Below are 14,365 nucleotides of genomic sequence, written 5' to 3' on the forward strand. Positions count from 1 at the left end.
CTAAATCGTCACATTTTATAACAACCTTGACTAACTTGTTATTTTTCTTCCACCTTCCCTTTTATTTTTTCTCTATAGTACTGTTTAGCATTCCAGATAATGCTAGCAGATATTAAAGATAAACCTTAAAATTTTAGTGTTTATAACAGAGCATGTAGTCATTTCAACACTGTGGTTCTTGACATGCTGCCTTCTTCAATACGGGGTTTCCACATCCACCCTGAGCATGGATTATTGAGCTGAAAGATGGGGCAAAAGATGTGGAGCACTCATTTATTGGGGAGAAATTCCATTTACAGACAATTTTATGGTAGATTAAAATAAAGCAAATATTAATTGCAATTGTATAAGTATGTAACAATGCAAAATAGATTGTTCTAAATTCTCTTGTTTTTTATTTAACATCGATGTCTCCCTTGCCTTTGAGAGAGAATATTGCATTGCAAAGCTGATGGGTGTTTGAGTGAAAAAATATATATCAAGCTCATCCTTAATGTAACTTGGTGATCATACTTTGGCTGATATGAGATTGGACATTAGCTTGGAGATGAGCCATTTCATTAAGCCACAGTGACCTTCTCTCTTCACTAAATTTGAGTAGAAGATAAACCTCTTCCAGAAATTAAGTGGTAAATTTTGGGAATGTTCAGAATCAGTACCTTTTATCTTTTTATTCTGTTGTTAGATATGTATGATAGGTTGCAAATAATTTATTTACTTTCACCTTTTTTTAAATCCTTAACCTTAATTTATCCTTAACCTTTACTTAAAGGAAGTCTAGAAATATGGTGTGACCAGAAAAAAAGTAAAATGAGTGTGGCGAATTTGCATCCAGTTTCTTCCCTACTGTCTAATCTCTGGTGATTATTAACTTTGCCTTAGCTGTAGCCTTTTAAGTAACCTCCTTCTTGCCTCTCCATCCTTTCATTATGCCTCCATTCAAAACTGACACAGAAAGATCCTATACATATAAGTAGGAATTCAAAGTTTTATAGATCAGCCTAATATGCATTTTCCAAGAATAGCTGCCATTTTGTGTTCTATTCTCTAACCAAACCAGACTGTGTATTGTTCCTTGTGCAGGCACAGATTTTTACCATCTTCATACATTTGCTCATATAATTCTAAAACTGCTTGGAAGAAGTGGTACAAATGACCACTCATGAAATCATCCAAAAGTTCCAGGTAGAATTTGCCTTATCCTCCTTTCTGTTCACATAGCAATATGTCTGTAACTAAATCATGAAAATAGTGTATAATGCAATTCCTTTCTCTTCCACGGAAGTGTAAGGCAAGAATATCTCATTCATTCAAAATTGTATTATTATTGGAGCCTAAGTGACTTTGTTTATGTGTTTATTATTGAGCTAAATAGGAAAATACTTTGTAAGTTGTAAAGTTCTGTGAAAGTATTTTAACATTGTAGCATAACCTTGTGCAAATTTACTCTGTTTAAATTTATATAATCTTTTTAAGCCTCAGTTCCCTCAAGATACGTATAATAATGGTCACTACATGGAAGGGGCATAGAACAAAGCAAAAACAAACACCAAACAAAACCTTTTTTGCTTCTGATATAGCCTGGAAAAAGTTCTCAAAAGATGCTTATTGTTGTAATTAATATTTTACCGTCTCATATATGGTGGTTATATAAACCTAAGTATGGTTCTCTGGAGGTGAGATATAGTCCCTAGGTCTCAGAAAGGATCTAAACATTCCTTTGGTAAGGAAGACCATCTTTCCATTATAATCACTTTCTGAATACATTTTGGAAAGTGTTTAGGAGCTGCAGAAAAACAAATAAAAGACTACCACTTATAGACCGAGTTATTTTGAGAATTTAGCATTTAAGCTCTGTAGACTGTACTTACAGCTTATTTCAAGGCACAATTTATATTATTAAATATCGCTTTTATTATCATCATTATCATAATAATCATTGTCATACTAGTGCTACATAGTAGAGTATTAAAGCAATTACATAAGAGCAGTGTGTTACAAAGCAATAAAAGAAGGACACTATGAGTCCTGAGGTGCTTTCTAATTGACTCTTTCAATTTCAAAATATAAGTTTACAAAGCTTCACATGCAAATAAAATGAATTATCAAGAAATTAAGGTGATCACAGTATCAGAAAGTTAATATATCAATTTTCTGTAAACATTGCATACGTCTGTTATTTCATGTTATATTCAAACATAATAGGGTACTAAAAATATATAATTGTGTGTGAGTGTGTTTGTGTGAGTATACATATATTTCCCTTACCATAGAAGAACATCTTTTTTCCTAAAAATGTAGAATTCAGGAAATTACAGTACATATGGATATCTGTCTTTAGATGTTCAGTTGTTTGTCCTTACAGGTTTCAAAAAGGCATATAGTTATATAAATTAAACATTAAAATAAAGAGCCATGAAGCGCTTTTCCACTCCTCACCTATGACTAAGTGCTACATGAGGAACTGTCCCCTCATCATATTTCATGTATTTGAAGGTTTATCAATTAAATAAATACAAGAGAAAAGCAGAAAAGCTTAAAAGGAGAGATAGTACATGCAATGGTATACCAAAGAAGAGAAAATAGTTTAAGATTATGGATTCATACTTAAAACAGGGGATCACTAAGTTACCAAAAGGAAAATAGTATTTATTCCCTAATTCTCACTACCCCTATGCAGGACCAGCTTCATGATTTTTTACATTTGCACAGGACTCAATGCTTAGAAGGTTCTTGCTGTTGGTTTCATGATCTTTTGACACCATTTTAAAATTCTGAATAAATTTTTAATAAGCAGCTCCTTATCTTCATTTTGCACTATACCCTGTCATTTATACAGCCAGTCCTGTCCCCAACTATAGTAGAAACCAGTTTATGTGACTAGTCAGTTCACAAAAATTTCTCTAAACTCATGAACACCCTCCATACTTAGGGGTGGACTTCCAAGAGCTGTTATCTGCAATTCTGACTTCTTGACTACAATAATTTGATTAGCCATAACCTTGTGTGCATTATTTTATTAACCACCTCAAAATGAAAGAAAATATACTCTTCATTGTATAGTAATGGAATACTGTACTTAGAATAATAAATAAATAAAATAGTAAGTTCATAAAATTAGTAAATTTGTTTGAAAATTCTAATGTTTGTGTCTCAAAAAAAAAAAGAAATAGAAAGCATAGCAGCTAAGAAGACAGCAAAACATTTTTTCATAGTATATGAATCTAAGGATATTTAGTATCTCCTATAACTCAGTATTTCCAGTTCTCCTTGTGATTCTTTTAACTTTTATCAGCTCAGCTGTTTCTAAAAATTGATCAGGAACAGTATATATATACTCCAGTAGTGAATTCAACAATGGCATGATAAGTTTTATGAATCTTGGTGGAAATCTGAGTTTGGTCTCAATCATTGAAATCACCAAAGGCAGAGATTTAGCACAGGATTCCTTATTTTATATTCCAACATTTTACTTTCTAGGATATTTTCTTACGGTTTTCCTTCATAAAGTGCTTAATATGTGAGTGTCATGCAGTTCTGTTTCAAATAAACTTGTATTGCCAGATAGTACTCCTGCACAATAAAAATTGTTGAAAACAAAGTTTCCTTTTGTTAATCCTGGAAAAAAATACTGAATATAATATATGTTGTTTGTGGCAGAGCAAATAATAAAGGAAGTTTAAAAAGTTATCTGCAATACTTTTATTTTTCCTTCTTAAAAATAAAAATCTAAAGGAACATTTTCAAGTTGTTCCAGGATATTGATATGTAAGGCTATAAATTAAATAAATCAAGAGAGATTTAAATTGACTACAAAAACAATAGGATCTAGATAAACTAAGAGTGAAATAAAGCTGCACCCATGTGGTCTTCAAAAAGAGAAAAAGAAAAAGATTCTGGAGAGTGTGAGAATAAAGCTAAACAAACCTTCTAGACTTTTCATTAAAAAAAAGAAAAAAAGGTTTAAAGATCATTTTTATAATGCTTACTATATGAGATACAATGTATTCTTTCCTTTATCCCCATCCCAAGACAATATCTGTAAACACAATATGATTTGCCAGTGTGCTTAGAGTTGGGTTAGTGTTGGAATTGGCAAGTAGGGAGGTGGAGATGCTCCATATTAAGTTAGGAAAGGCTGCAGTTCAATTCCATATATGTTACATGTATATCATAATTTAAAATTTAACTTTACTCATTTACTTCTGGGCAATGTTTTACTTTTAAGTATGTTTCCATTAAGCAAACATTAAATTTGAAATATACTGAATATCTGAGTAGATTGATCACTCAAAATACAATCATGTTAGTCATAGTTATCATTATTCATAGTTTTCAGGGAGTTTATTAATATTTTAACTATATTTTACTAATCTAAGTTTTTAAAAAAATAAACTTTTCATTTTATAATAGTTTTAAGTTTATGGAAGAGTTGCAGGAATATTAGTCTTCTCTTAAATTTCACACCTAGTTTCCCCGTGATACATCTGTTGCAACTAATGAACTGATATTGATACATTATGATTAACAAAAGTCCATACAGTTTTCAGATTTTTATAGTTTTTATGTCATTTCATTTTTCTGTTATAGGGTCCTATATAGGACATTATTTTACATTTGGTGGTCTTATCTCCTTGAGCTCATATAGACTGTGACAGTTTCTCAGACTTTCCTTGCTTTTGATAATACAGGCATACCTCATAGATATTGTGAGTTCAGTTCCAGGCAACCTCAATAAAGTAAATCCCACAAGCTATTTGGTTCCCAGCACATATAAAGCTTATGCTTACACTATACTGTAATCTATTAAGTGTGCAATAACATTATGCCTAAAAAACAATGTGCATATCTTAAATTAAAAATACTTTCTTGCTAAAAAATTCCAGTGATCATCTGACTCTCCAGCAAGTTATGATGTTTGTGCTGGTGGAGGATCTTGCCTCAATATTGGCTTTTGCTGACTGATGAAGGAAGGTTGGGATATCTTTGACAATTTCTTAAAATAAGACAACAATAAAGTTTGATACATCAATTAACTTCCTTTCATGAAAGATTTTTCTGTAGCACGCAATGCTATTTGATAACATTTTACCCACAGTAGAACTTCTTTCAAAATTAGAGTCAATCCTCTCAAACCCTGCCACTGCTTTCTCAACTAACTTTATGTAATATGCTAAATCCCTGTTATTTCAACGCTGTTCACAGCATCTTCACCAGGAATAGATTACATCTCAAGAAACCACGTTATTTGCTCATCCATAAAAAGCAATTCTCATCTCTTCAAGTTTGATCATGAGATTACAGCAATTCAGTCACATCTTTCAGCTCCTCTCCCACTTCTAGTTCTCTTGCTATTTCTACCACATCTGTAGTTACTCCCTCCATTCAAATCTTGGGTCCTCAATGTCATCTATGAGACTTGGAATCAACTTTTTCCAAACTTCTAGTATTGTTGATATGTTGACTTCCTACCATGAAACACTAATGTTCTTAATGGAATTTAGAATGGTGAATCTTTTCCGGAAGATCCCTCAGAGAAATCATGATCTACGGCATCTGTAGCCTTATGAAATTTATTTCTTAAACAATAAAATTTGAAAGTAAAAATCACTCCTCAATCCATGGGCTACAGAAGGATATTTTGTTAGCAGGCATGAAAGCAACATGCTTCTCCATTGTATACCTCTGTTAGAACCCTTGAGTGACCAGGTGCATTATCTATAAATAGTAATATTTTGAAACAAATCTTTTCCTGAGCAGTATGTCTCAAGAGTGGGCTTAACATAGTCAGTAAATCATGCTGTAAACAGATGTGCTATCATTGAGGCTTTGTTCCTCCATTTCTAGAGGACAGGCAGAGTAGATTGAACATAATTCTTAAGGGGCCTAAAATGTTCAAAATAGTAAATGAGATTCAGTTTCAACTTTAAAATCACCAGCTACATTAGCCTCTAACAAGAAAGTCAGCCTGTCCTTTGAAGCTGTGAAACCAGGCATTGACTTCTGTTCTCTAGCTATGAAATTCCTATTTGGATCTTCTTCTCATATTAAACTGTTTTGTTTCCATTGAAAATCCATTGTTCATCTTAATCATCTTCATCAATTATCTTAGCTAGATCTTCTGAATAACTTGCTGCAGCTTCTACATTAGCACTTGCTGCTCTACTTTGCAGTTTTATATTATAGGAATGACTCCTTTCTGTAAACCTCATGAACAAACATCTGCTAGTTTCAAACTTCTTTTCCAGCATCTGAGGTAATGACTTCCCAGTTACTTTCAAACTTTTCTTCTGTAACTTCCTCATCTCTCTGTCTTCACGGAATTGAAGAGAGTTAGAACCTTGCTGCAGATTAAACTTTGGCTTGGGCAAATGTTTTAGCTGGTTTTATCTTCTATCCAGATCACACAGCCATAAGCCTGTTTTTATCATTCATATGTTCACTGAAATAGCACTTTCCCTCACGAACTTCCGCTTTGCATTCATAACTTGGTTAACTGTTTGGTGCAAGAGGCCTGGCTTTCAACCTATCTCAGCTTTCAGCCTGCCTTCCTCTCTAAGCATAATCATTTCTAGCTTTTGATTTTAAATGAGAGATGTGCTACTCTTCCTTTCACTTGAAGATTTAAAGGCTATTGTAGAGTTTCTAATTGGCATAATTTCAATATTGTTGTTTCTCAAAGAGTAGAGAGACTGAGGAGACGGGGAGGAAAGAGGGAACCGCCAGTGGGTGGAGCAGTCAGAATACATACATTTGTTGATTAGGTTTGTGATCTTATATGGGCATGGTTTGTGGTGCCCCAAAACAATTACAATGGTAACACCAAAGGTCACTAATCACCTTAACAGATATAATAATGAAAAAGTCTGAAATATGGTGAGAATTACGAAAATGTGACGCAGAGACACGAAGTGAGCACATGGTGTTGGAAAAATGACACCAATGTACTTCTTTCAAAATTAGAGTCAATCCTCTCAAACCCTGCCACTGCTTTCTCAACTAACTTTATGTAATATGCTAAATCCCTGTTATTTCAACATTGTTCACAGCATCTTCGCCAGGAATAGATTACATCTCAAGAAACCACGTTATTTGCTCATCCATAAAAAGCAACTCTCATCTCTCCAAGTTTGATCATAAGATTGCAGCAATTCAGTCACATCTTGCTGGACACAGTTACCACAACCCTTCAATTTGTTAAAAAACAAACAAACAAATAAAAAAACACACAGCATCAGCAAAGCACAATAAAACAAAGTAGGCCTATTTTAAAAGTGTTGAGGAACATGATGAGATATTTTATGAAAAATCCTTAAGTCTGGGTTTTTCTCATGGCTAGATATGGTTTATCTATTTCAAGGAAAATAAAGAGGTAAAGTGCCATTTTCATTGTACCATTTCAAGGGGATACACTATCAACATATATTTATAATTGGTATATATACTATATATACTATAAACAACAACTTATTAATGATGTTAACCTTGATTAACTCACTAAAGCAGTATTTTCCAGGTATCTTGATTGTACAGATGTTATTTTTCCCCTCATTTTCATACTATATTCTTTAGAAGGAAGTCACTATATGCATCTCATACTTAAGTGGTGAGCAGTTATGCTGTATCTACTTGATGGCAGAGTATTTAAATAAATTATTGAAAATTCTCTATACATTATTTGGAATTTTTCTAATAATGAGTTTTCAATGTCATCCAGAAACTTATCTCTAAATCCAATTTCATTTGTATTACACAAAATTAATAATACATTTTAATTATAAAAATGCATTGAGTTACTACAAATTCCTGTTATGAATAGAAAAGTAATTCTCATGAAGATATTTTATTCCTGCTCTAAAATCTTGGACAAACACTTTTTTTTTTTTTAATGAATGACCCAGACTCTTCAGGAAGACAAGCACATTTTAATTTGGACATATTTCCATATGTGAAACTTTGACTTACCTGTTTTAGAATATCTTTTAAAAACAAATTACCATAGTTGTATATGGTAAACTTAATGAGCTGGTCTCTGGTACCACTTTGTGTCTCTCCGTGGTATGGTCCTAAATCATTTCTTTCGGTGATCTCACTTTTGTCAGGTAATTCTCAGGAACAATTATAGTTCTTTTTCCCTTTTATTGAGCGTTTCTTGACTCAATTCAGTGAACAATACTTGTGAGAACAGAAGTGAGTGACCTTTTTAATGGACTCTCACCTGGTATAGGGATGTCTCTGTAACCTTTTGACACCCAGTACTATGTAGCTCAGAATCTTTAACACTTTAGATGTCATTTCTGATATCTATCAGTTTTGAGGAAAACCAAATTTAAACCTTACAGTGGCAGGTCAAAAACTGGGAAGTCATTACCTCAGATGCTGGAAAAGAAGTTTCCTCAAGAGTAAATAAGATAATGGTCCATTTATTAACCATTTGGAAAAATCTTTGGGTTGTCAAAGAATAATATCCACGCCCAAGAGTTGTGTTTTCCTCTCCTACAGGATTTCTTATATACAATCTTATTTATTCCAAGTAGTAAAATAAGCCAATTACAGAAGCTCAGGTCTGTGAGTAACTATTACAGAAAGGCAAAGGAAAGTGACACATATACTATGAATTCATAGGCTATTTCTGACTGAAATAGTTTCATGCTACCTTTTTTAAAAGAAACTTTCACACTTTGAGAAAATTGTTTTGAGAACTAATAAATAATGAAAGGAGTAAAGCCGAGGGGTTGTCTTGTCAATTTATGACTAACTCTGAAGTATTTAGTGGGCATGCTAAAAACAAAAATAAGTATAAATACTTCTAATAATCCTATAACTTTTTATATCAATGAAACTTACTTTTCTTCAGTATGAAGGACTGTCAGATATCCATGGCAGGAAATGAAAATGGCAGCTCGGGTTGTGGTGGCTGTGTTGACCTAAAAAGTGAGGGCAGAAGATACAGACATATTTTTGCTTCTGGAAGTTGCCTTCCTATGTCCTTATAGATGACACAAAGGATGTGAGATGTAGAGGACACTTGGACTTTGCCAATGCATTAAACCTGCTAGTAACTGGTTATTTCCTAAAAAGCTCTTATAAGAGGAAATAGGGTTCTCTAAAGTCACCACTCTTCGGCTATGTCAAAAATCTGACTCTATTTGCCTGTCCTTGAGATACAGTGCTGAATATAAACAGATCCTGGAATGGGAGAGATGACAAACCAGTGCAGTTCAACATGGTGTTGCTGTAAATCAAGAAGACTTACATGAGTCAGAATTAAAAGTTGGATTGCCCGCAAATCAGTTTAAATGTTGTGAATACGGCAATGATATGATATCTGAGCTGAAGTGGGTTCCTGTATAAAATTAAATGGGTTCTGAAATTTAATTGTCTCAGTGGCACCAGTATCCTAATGGGGCTCTGAAATCAGTGTATATCAAAGCTAGTGCTAGGCAAACTTGTTTGGTGGCAATTTTATCTTCATTGTTACTTTATATCTCTAGATTCACTCTTTTTATCAAGTTATTTGATAATTTGGTCCCCCTTACATATAAACTATGCCCATCCTGGGTGTGTTTGACCAATTATTTGTTCTTTTCTTGCTGTGCTCTGTGTAACAGGAGTGATAATCTTGTATTTTCTGGGCAACCCTGTCATCTGCTTCTGGGTGGTTTTGGACAAAGGTAGGCACAGGTAAAAATTAATTAAAGAAATAGAAAACACAGGGTATTTCTCTCTCCCTCGCCCTTTCTCTCTGAATTAGGTAGTATCCAGAATCTGTGTATCCTTTGTGGCTCCCACTTTTTCAGGACATGTCCACATGATTGTAGCTTCTGCCTGTTAACACTATCTTCTGGCTTAGGTTGAACCTCCTCTTCGTTTATCCCTCCTAATTAGTATTGGTAGTGACTTCCTACTGGGAGATATTTGGCTTCTCCATCATCTGTGTAACCAAACCTCTGCATCACAGTCCTGTTATGGAAAATACTTGAAATGATTTCTTATATCCTGGATAGTTATCACTGATTCAAAATGTAGTTATTTAACATAAGTACAATCTCATGATTCATTAAACTAAGCTCATGTTGATATTAGATAACTGGTATTTCATCTGCACCCTTCCTGCCTTAAAGATCTAGACAATATCAGCTCAAAATTTTACTGTATTTTAGGGGAAAGTTCAATATTCACCCTAGTATGTCTTTACATTCCTGATGTTCTTTTTTTAGTGACCTCTAGCTAAGAGTTCCATCTTCTTCTAAATTATTTAAGCTTATTAATTTTCTTTTCACTGAGTAGGTGCTCTCTATATTTACACTAACTACACAGAAGTGGAATCAGTCCTTTCTGTGATTTGAACATACATTAAAAAATTTCAAAATATTAAAAAAGTGACACCAACAAGCCATCCAATGCCACCACCATTACACTTCTCTGGGATGTTTTCTTTCTCTTCCTGTCTCCTCCTCCCTATCCTCCTTAACTTCAGCACAATTTTTCCTCCAATTGCCTCAATAAACATCTAACTCGTTTCTTCTGCTTTTCAAAACAATTTTCAAAGTCAACTACAAAATTACTTCTGCATCTATAACTCCATCATAGTGTTCAGTGAGCAAAAAAATAAATTATTTCATTTCCTAAGATGTATACCCTTTAGTAAGCAGTATTGTTTGCAAAAAGCATTTTTCTTTTATTTCACATCAATCAATTCTTTGATTTCATTTATCATTTTCCTTCCTCAAGCCATTCCAGCTTCCCTCTAGTTTGAGCTACACATTTTTATAGTTGTTTTAATTATTGATGTTTTGCTTTTATTTATTTTAATTCTACACACATCAGAAAAAAATGGAGTTTCTATTGTGTCTAATACCATCAAAGTGAGATGGAGCCTAGGGATTTAGTGTAAAAGAAAGGATCTTTTATATGTTTTTCTCTCTTTCCAGGAGTTCTCAATTTAGCGTATTAGTTATTTATTGCTGCATAACAAATTATCCCAAATAAGAATGGTTAGTTTATTTTTTCAGTATGACTGCTAATACAGCACTGAAAATACACCTTGGATTAAAGAGACTGGTTACACAACTACAGCAGAAATTTTGACTGGATAATAGGAGACTCCGGATTTTTTACAGAAAAAGAGAGAACTGGATAGTTTCAAAAGTAAATATGAAAGTAAGGACATAATGAGATAAGAGAAGAAATAAAGTAAGACTTCCAAGATTCTAGCCTGCATCCTCTAGCGGTTGCTGTGTTATTCATTCATTTACAAAGAAGGAAGAGTTTTCCAACTGGAGAGGGGAAATGATGTCTTATGCTTTTAAAAATTTAAGTTTGAAATATTTATAGGAGATATACACGAAGATATCATAAGATTAAATATAAACCTAGGACTCAAAGAAAGTTATAGAAGAGACAATGGCAGTCAATATCAGATATATATGTACAGAAACACTATTGAATTAATATAAACATTGTCTCCAAAGAAACCGAAGTTTCTTTCTAAAATTGAAATCCAAGCTCTCTTACAAGCCTATATTTTCTGACAGTAACATTAAATATATGTATATATTTTAGACCATTCTTCTGGTTTTTTTTCACTTATTTTTCTGATCTAAAAATTTAAACAGTTCCTTTAGGTAAAAGCATGCAAGGTCATTCCCTGGAAAATGATCAGCTTCTTTGGTTTCCACCCATTTGGAGTAGCTTTCTCGAGTACAATTTGTAATTGATAATATTAACACGTCCCTGAGTTCTCTAAGACTTTTGCCACCATATAATTTAATAGATATTAGACATTTTATTATATTAATAAAGGTTTTTATATTTAAATTTGTTGGAAACTGCTACCTTGTTATCCAGCACTTTCATTTTCAAAACATAAGTGAATTCAGTCCCATTTTCTTGCAGCTCAACTCTCTGAAGCAAACTAATGTGATAAAATAATCCCTGTTATGGCGTTGATGAATGATAATGAAGTCAGTGACACTCCCATTTAGGTATTTTAGTTGCATTTTAAAAGGAACCTCCTAGATATGTAGGATCTGTAAAAATAAGATAAAACAGTAATAGAGATTAGTAGATGGGCAAATGTGAGAGTATAAGCAGGACACTCAGCAGCTAGAGCTGTTTTTGCTCTCTGTGTACCCTCAGTCTGGACTGCTGTGAATGTTGTTTCCCCAGAAGAAAACATCCTCCTGAAACACTTGTAAATTTGAACTTCAACAAAAATTGTCTCAAAATGCAAGAATAGAGGGAAAATAATTTATCATTCATCTTTGCCTTTGATGTCAATGATCGAACAGAGAATCCTGTTTACCTTTAACATAAATGACAGTAAAGCCACACAAAGTATTCTGAAATAACCATTGCAATATTTCAAACTCACCTGGCGTCTGGCAATACACTGCAGGTCTAAAATCAAAATGAAATAAAATAAATATATGGCTACTGTGTTACAACCCAGCCTGGCATGCTAAATAGTGTTAATCTCTTCAAGCCTAGATTTTAGTTTAATTGTAAGACTGAGAATCTGTTATGAGTATAGCCTTATAACCTTCAGACCTCAAAGATAGCACTGTGTGTTGAGTTGGAAGAGCTGTGTTTGAGTTCTTATTCAGCCTATAGATATGTAACAAAGGGCTAATGTTTTCTATTTAAAGTATTATATGGTATAGATACTCAGTTTTTTCTCTCTATTTTGCCTGCCTTCATTCAGAATAAGTTATGTAGGCAATGAGAATGCTCAGATAACCCTGAGAATACTCAGATAAAAAACTGCTTTCCCTTCATTCACAGAAAGTTATGTAAACCATTAAATAATTCAGATAAAACACTGAAAACACAGGCATCCTTTTCCTGCAAAATATATCCATTTTAATACATTTAATGCTAGTTTTAAATCATTCTTAAGTAGTGTATATTTAACTAATATTTTAGAATGCATTTTTAATGAAATTTTATTCATGAATTTTAACTCTTTTGACATTCTGTATGTTTCTATGTAAATTAAGTGTGTTTTCTTTCACCCATTGTCATCTACAGGTGACTTTTGGTTCATCCTCTGTGTCATTTTACCACTCTAGTGACAGAAATGTGGGGCTCAATGACACATCATTACATCGATGCTATTCACACCTATTAAAAAACAAATTCCTTCATACTGAATTTGTAAAAAAAAATCTAAATAGTTCTGATCTAGAGAAAGGAGCGAACTCATCAATGGTCTAATAAAAAAGAATGGAGTATTACTTTAAAGAAATTACAAATGGAGTTCTATTTTGCATGTATCAGCATTTCATGGATCAAACCAGTTCAATCCTGTTTTCTGGCATCAAACTTATCTTATGAAATCACTTATTTTTATTTATAATTTAAATGGATATTTGATGATTATATGTTTGATGAAGAGTAAACAATAAGGTTCATTATATTCTTAGTAATCAGCTTCTTTTAGTTTCAGTTATTACAAATGCACATGAATGTGTGTATGTGTGTGTGTGTATTTTAAGATTGGACACACTTTCAGAAAAGAACCTATGCTATACACATTATGCACAAACACATAGGTTAAGGTCTTTGAAAAGGCATCCAATCTTAAACACAAAACAAACAAAACAAAACACATACAAAACTCTTGCTAGAATAAAGGAAATCATAGAAAATAGTTGGGTCTTGCAAGTAATGTCAATTTTTATTGTTTAAGTTTTTCTTTTTTCCTTTTTTTTTTTTTTTTTTTTGAGACAGAGTCTCGCTCTGTCACACAGGCTGGAGTGCAGTGGCGCGATCTCGGCTCACCGGCCTCCCAGGTTCAAGTGATTCTCCTGCCTCAGCCTCCCGAGTAGCTGAGACTACAGGTGTGTGCCACCATGCCCAGCTAATTTTTTGTATTTTTAGTAGAGATGGGGTATCAGCATGTTAGCCAGGATGGTGTCTATCTCCTGACCTCGTGATCTACCTTCTCCTCGGCCTCCCAAAGTGCTGGGATTACAGGCATGAGCCACAAAGCCTGGACACTTTTTAAAAATCTTTTGTTCTCTTTCTTACATGTGTAAAAGCCTAGGTGGAATAGTGCGTTGTTCAGCCACCAATTTCAGTTAAATATGAATGAAGGTTGTTTTCTTTTTTCTTCCCTTTTCTCTGTTTGTTTTATAAATTGATTTTTTTTTTAATTTCAATGGGTGTTTGGGGAACAGGTGGTGTTTGGTTATATGAATAAGTACTCTAATGGTGATTTCTGAGATTTTGGTGCACCCATCACCCAAGCAGTGTACAATGTACCCAATGTGTACTCTTTTACTCCTCACGACCCTCCCACCATTTCTCCCAAGTCCCCAAAGTCTATTGTATCATTCTTACGCCTTTGTGTCCTCATAGC

The 14,365-nt window shown here is 33.5% G+C and overlaps 1 protein-coding gene across 7 annotated transcripts in view; it reads left to right on the forward strand.

Annotated features, from left to right (window-relative positions):
- The window catches only part of LOC129144276 (protein eyes shut homolog), a 378,386-nt gene that overhangs the window by 37,147 nt on the left and 326,874 nt on the right, over positions 1-14,365 (forward strand). For 4 of the 7 annotated variants that reach the window (XM_054685964.2, XM_054685965.2, XM_063813148.1 and 1 more), the window contains exon 1: positions 13,735-13,844. The exons of the other annotated variants lie outside the window; for them this stretch is intronic. The gene's annotated coding sequence lies outside the window, so the exon portion shown is untranslated. Of the gene's footprint in view, positions 1-13,734; positions 13,845-14,365 lie in introns of those variants that run through there. 7 annotated transcript variants of the gene reach the window in all.

Source organism: Pan troglodytes, chromosome 5, assembly GCF_028858775.2.
Source record: "Pan troglodytes isolate AG18354 chromosome 5, NHGRI_mPanTro3-v2.0_pri, whole genome shotgun sequence".
Taxonomy (NCBI): domain Eukaryota; kingdom Metazoa; phylum Chordata; class Mammalia; order Primates; family Hominidae; genus Pan; species Pan troglodytes.